Genomic DNA, 6,205 nt, shown 5'->3' with positions numbered 1-6,205 from the left:
TTACCGTAGGGAATGGGGGAACTGCTGACCTAATTAACTTCCAGAAATGAGTGGAGTCTATAAGACAAAAGGCAAAAGAAACTGTCCATAAGGGCCAGACTCTTGTTTTCCACAGACATTAAGGCTAACAACTCTAATACTCTATACAGATTACTGCATTTGAACAATTAAGTAAATTACAGTAAATTAGGGATGGTGCAAGGCAGATTTCTCACTGTTGGAGTGGGAGTTTACAGATAAGTAAGGGAAGGAAGCTAGAATGCTCTTTGTGATAACAGGTTACATTTGGAGACATTAATATGAAATTGCATTAAGCTTAATGTAGATACAAATGATTACATACAAAAAGACTTATAGATATGTACATATACATGGATTAATACACACATATATTTCCTTGCACTGTCAGCTGAGAAGGTCTAGAAGCAACAATACCCCAGGAACAATGAGCACATCTGTATCCAATTCTTGGTTTATAATACCATTCTCCAATAAAAGGAACCATTGCTCTTTGGGAAAAAATGCTAGTTCTGGATCTAGAGCAGGAAATATGCAAGATGAGCCTGGAGTATCTTGTAGTGTCAAAATGTAAAGTAATGCTGACACCAACAAACCCAAAAGATGGAGTTATGTCAAAGGGACTTAAACTGAAACAGCCAACTGAAAAAAGCTCCCAATGGTCAAATATGAAACCATTTGAGCAATAAAATAAAGTAACATTGGATTATAATCCAGGCTCTAAAATAAATACCCATGAGTTTATACTAATCTGAATAAACAAATAAATGGGGGAGAAGAGACAATTTTCCATACAGAAGAATTCCAAATAATGTATGCAGCTTTTCCACCCTAAAGGGGATGAAGCATGACTCCCCACTCTTTAAGTGTGGGCCGTGCATGGTGACTCTTTTCCGAAAAGCACAGTGTGGAAAGGGGAAATAAAAGAGTGGTGGAAAAATACCTGACAAGCACTACCTCAGCAAGGTGTTCAGGGTCATCATCAACAGTGATAAGTCATGCTGATAGTATGTACTCTTTTTACGATATGGTGAACATGGCACTTTACCTCTGTAGTTTTCCTCCCCAGCCCTATATGTTTCTACTACACAATGAAAAACTGTAAAGTAACTGGTAACAGACCATATTGATCTCTAGAATTTTTCAAGAATAACTAGACGTTTTTAAGTTTTAAGAGAACTGAGAGAAAGCAAAGATGTCTGTATGCAAACTAAAGAATGAGAAATTGCCTCACCAGGCACTGTCTTCATACAGAAATAGTCAAAATTTTCTGTTATTAAAGTGAAGGATGATCATAGATATGTTAGAGAGCCAGAAAACACTAATATTTAACTGATTAAAAACCAAGAAAAAGATGGTTAAAGACACAGACATTTGTGTAGCAAGGTTTTGGTCTCTGGTCCCGTCTAAAGTCTGGCTTTTTAGAAAAGAATGAGGAGAATTAAGATGCAATGGCAACTCTAAGAGAAAGAAATACAGAACATGCTGTTAGAGGTCAAGACAATGCTTTTCCAGCTAGAAGGATTTGGGGTATGTCTGCAGACCAATATGGGCAGAATAAGACCGGAATCTAATAAAAGGCAAGAACATTGGCTAGTAAAGTTGTGTACTACATGCCAAGATTGCAGAAAGCCAAATCCAGTTTTACCTTATTCTCTGTAGCAGGTTCTAGAATTACCTCATAATGATTTAGCCGGGAACTTTTGTTTCCAGAGAGTGTGAGCTGGGTAACTTGAAGTAATGCTCCTACAAGAAAGCAGCTAAGGAGTCTGAATTAAAAGATTTAAAACCATTTAAAACGCATTGGAGAGCTAAAAAGCTAGTAGGGAATTACCGGACAAAGACTAATGGGAAAGTAGGAACCCAGAGAGATAAGCAACCACAAAAGCTTGTTTTGTCCTGAGGACACTTGCTGATCAGAGAAAATTCATGGTTGTCTTAATGCCCCTGCAAAATTAGGGGACTAGAAATAAAAGGCAAGACCTCCTCAAGTTTCAGTGTCTAACACGAGACTTTCTCCATGTTTCTCCAGTTTAGAGTACTCAAGAGGTTACAAGGTTTCAAGGTACAGAGGAACTAGAAGTAAACTGGCCTATCCAGAGATTTGCAACCTAGGGTCACATTGCCTGAAATGGTCATGGAACTCAAGCCAGAAATTTGGTTTAAATTAGTTCTGTATTAAACTGTCCAATGTTGCCTGGAAAAATAAATATAGCCTTCCTTGGAGGCAAGCACCTTAATACCAGAACTCAAATTATTTTTACAAATGATTTTCAAGGAGTATAATCAGTTTACAAAGATAAGTAAGTACAGAGATAAAGAAAGATTCTATGTAATAGTCAGAAACTAGAGACACAGAAAGAGAATCACAAAGACTTCAGATATTATAAACTTGGGTACTCGTGTTCCAGGATATGTTTACAAGAATGTCTTCTAGCAACAATGGGTGTAAAGTCCAAAACTGAAGAAAACCTCAAATGCACATCAACAAAAGGATAAATTTTTGTTTAAATATTTATTTTTTAACATCTTTATTGGAATATAATTGCTTTACAATGTTGTGTTAGTTTCTGCTGTATAACAAAGTGAATCAGCTATATGCATACGTATATCCCCATATCCTCCCCCTATTGCATCTCCCTCCCACCCTCCTTATCCCACCCCTCTAGGTGGTCACAAAGCACCGAGCTGATCTCCCTGTGCTATGCAGCTGCTTCCCACTAGCTATTTTACATTTGGTACTATATATATGTCAATGGTACTCTCTCACTTTGTCCCAGCTTACACTTCCCCTTCCCCATGTCCTCAAGTCCATTTTCTATGTCTGCGTCTTTATTCCTGTCCTGCTCCTAGGTTCATCAGAACCTTTTTTTGATTTTTAGATTCCATATATATGTGTTACCATATGGTATTTGTTTTTCTCTTTCTGACTTACTTCACTCTGTATGACAGACTCTAGGTCCATCCAACTCACTACAAATAACTCCATTTCATTTCTTCTTATGGCTGAGTAATATTCCATTGTATATATGTTCCACATCATCTTTATCCATTCATCTGTCGAAGGACACTTAGGTTGCTTCCATGTCCTGGCTATTGTAAAGAGTACTGCAATGAACATTGTGGTACATGACTCTTTTTGAATTGTGGTTTTCTCAGGGTATACACCCAGTAGTGGGATTGCTGGATCATATGGTAGTTCTATTTTTATTTTTTAAGGAACCTCCATACTGTTCTCCATAGTAGCTGTATCAATTTACATTCCCACCAACAGTGCAAGAGTGTTCCCTTTTCTCCACACCCTCTCCAGCATTTACTGTTTGTAGATTTTTTTGATGATGGCCATTCTGACCAGTGTGAGGTGACACCTCACTGTAGTTTTCATTTGCATTCATCTTTTCACGTGTTTGTTGGCAATCTGTATATCTTCTTTGGAGAAATGTCTATTTAGCTCTTCCGCCCATTTTTGCATTGTGTTGTTTGATATTGAGCTGCATGAGCTGCTTGTATATTTTGGAGATTAATCCTTTGTCAGTTGCTTTGTTTGCAAATATCTTCTCTAATTCTGAAGGTTGTCTTTTTGTCTTGTTTATGGTTTCATTTGCAGTGCAAAAGTTTTTAAGTTTCATTAGGTCCCATTTGTTTATTTTTGTTTTTATTTCCATTTCTCTACAAAGTGGGTCAAAAAGGATTGTGCTGTGATTTATGTCATAGAGTGTTCTACCTATGTTTTCCTCTAAGGGTTTTATAGTGCTGGCCTTACATTTAGGTCTTTAATCCATTTTGAGTTTATTTTTGTGTACGGTGATAGGGAGTGTTCTAATTTCATTCTTTTACATGTAGCTGTCCAGTTTTCCCAGCACCATTTATTGAAGAGAGTCTCTTTTCTCCAGTGTATATGCTTGCCTCCTTTGTCATAGATTAGCTGACCATAGGTACATGGGTTTACCTCTGGGCTTTCTATCCTGTTCCATTGATCTATATTTCTGTTTTTGTGCCAGTACCATACTGTTTTGTAGCTTTTGTAGTATAGTCTGAAGTCCGGGAGCCTGATTTCTCCAGCTCAGTTCTTCTTTCTGAAGATTGCTTTGGCAATTCAGGGTCTTTTGTGTCTCCATACAAATTGTACAATTTTTTCTTCTAGTTGTGTGAAAAATGCCATTGGTAGTTTGATAGGGATTGCACTGAATCTGTAGATTGCCTTGGGTAGTATCGTCATTTTCACAATGTTGATTCTTCCAATTCAAGAACAGGGTATATCTCTCTATCTGTTTGTATCATCTTTAATTTCTTTCACCAGTGTCTTATAGTTTTCTGCAAACAGGTCTTCTGTCTCCTTAGGTAGGTTTATTCCTAGGTATTTTATTCATTTTGTTGCAATGGTAAATGGGAGTGTTTCCTTAATTTCTCTTTCAGATGTTTCATCATTAGTGTATAGGAATGCAAGAGATTTCTGTGCATTAATTTTGTATCCTGCTACTTTACCACATTCATTAACTAGCTCTAGTAGTTTAATGGTAGCATCTTTAGGTTTCTCTATGTATAGTATCATGTCATCTGCAAACAGTGACAGCTTTACTTCTTCTTTTCCTTTTTGGATTCCTTTTATTTCTTTTTATTCTCTGATTGCTGTGGCTAAAACTTCCAAAACTATGTTGAATAATAGTGGTGAGAGTGGGAAACCTTGTCTTGTTCCTGATCTTAGAGGAAATGGTTTCTGTTTTTCACCACTGAGAACAATGTTGGCTATGGGTGTGTCATATATGGCCTTTATTATGTTGAGGTAGGTTCCCTCTATGCCTACCTTCTGGAGAGTTTTTATCATAAATGGGCATTGAATTTTGTCAAAAGCTTTTTCTGCATCTATTGAGCTTATCATATGTTTTTTCTCCGTCAATTTGTTAATATGGTTTATCACATTGATTGATTTGCGTACATTGAAGAATCCTTGCATTCGTGGGATAAACCCCACTTGATCAGGGTGTATGACCCTTTTAATGTGCTGTTGGATTCTGTTTGCTAGTATTTTGTTGAGGATTTTTGCATTTATGTTCATCAGTAGTTTTCTTTCTCTGTGACATTTTTGTCTGGTTTTGGTATCAGGGTGATGATGGCCTCGTAGAATGAGTTTGGGAGTGTTCCTCCCTCTGCTTTATTTTGGAAGAGTTTGAGAAGGATAGGTGTTAGCTCTTCTCTAAATGTTTGATAGAATTTGCCTGTGAAGCCATCTGGTCCTGGGCTTTTGTTTGTTGGAAGGTTTTTTTTTTTGTTGTTGTTGTTGTAAGGTTTTTAATCACAGTTTCAATTTCAGTGCTTGTGATCAGTCTGTTTATATTTTCTATTTCTTCCTTGTTCAGTCTTGGAAGGCTGTGCATTTCTAAGAATTTGTCCATTTCTTCCAGGTTGTCCATTTTATTGGCATATGGTTGCTTGTAGTAATGTCTCATGATCCTTTGTATTTCTGCAGTGTCAGTTGTTACTTCTCCTTTTTCATTTCTAATTCTGTTGATTTCAGTCTTCTCCTTTTTTTCTTGATGAGTCTGGCTAATGTTTTATCAATTTTGTTTATCTTCTCAAAGAACCAGCTTTTAGTTTTATTGATCTTTGCTATTGTTTTCTTCATTTCTTTTTCATTTATTTCTGATCTGATCTTTATGATTTCTTTCCTTCTTTTAAGTTTGGAGTTTTTTTAATTCTTCTTTCTCTAACTGCTTTAGGTGTAAGGTTAGGTTGTTTATTTGAGATTTTTCTTGTTTCTTGAGGTAGGATTGTATTGCTATAATCTTCCCTCTTAGAACTGCTTTTGCTGCATCCCATAGGATTTGGGTCATTGTGTTTTCATTGCCATTTGTTTCTAGGTATTTTTAAATTTCCTCTTTGATTTCTTCAGTGATCTCTTGGTTATTTAGTAGTGTATTGTTTAGCCTCCATGTGTTTGTATTTTTTACAGTTTTTTTCCTGTAACTGATATCTAGTCTCATAGCGCTGTGGTCGGAAAACATACTTGATATGATTCAATTTTCTTAAATTTACCAAGGCTTGATTTGTGACCCAAGATATGGTCTATCCTGGAGAATGTTCCACGAGCACTTGAGAAGAAAGTGTATTCTGTTGTTTTTGGATGGAATGTCCTATAAATATCAATGAAGTCCATCTTTTTTAATGTATCATTTAAAGCTTGTGTTTC

This window comes from Tursiops truncatus, chromosome 6 (genome assembly GCF_011762595.2).
Source record: "Tursiops truncatus isolate mTurTru1 chromosome 6, mTurTru1.mat.Y, whole genome shotgun sequence".
Taxonomy (NCBI): Eukaryota; Metazoa; Chordata; class Mammalia; order Artiodactyla; family Delphinidae; genus Tursiops; species Tursiops truncatus.
Note: the sequence above shows the minus strand (reverse complement) of the source record.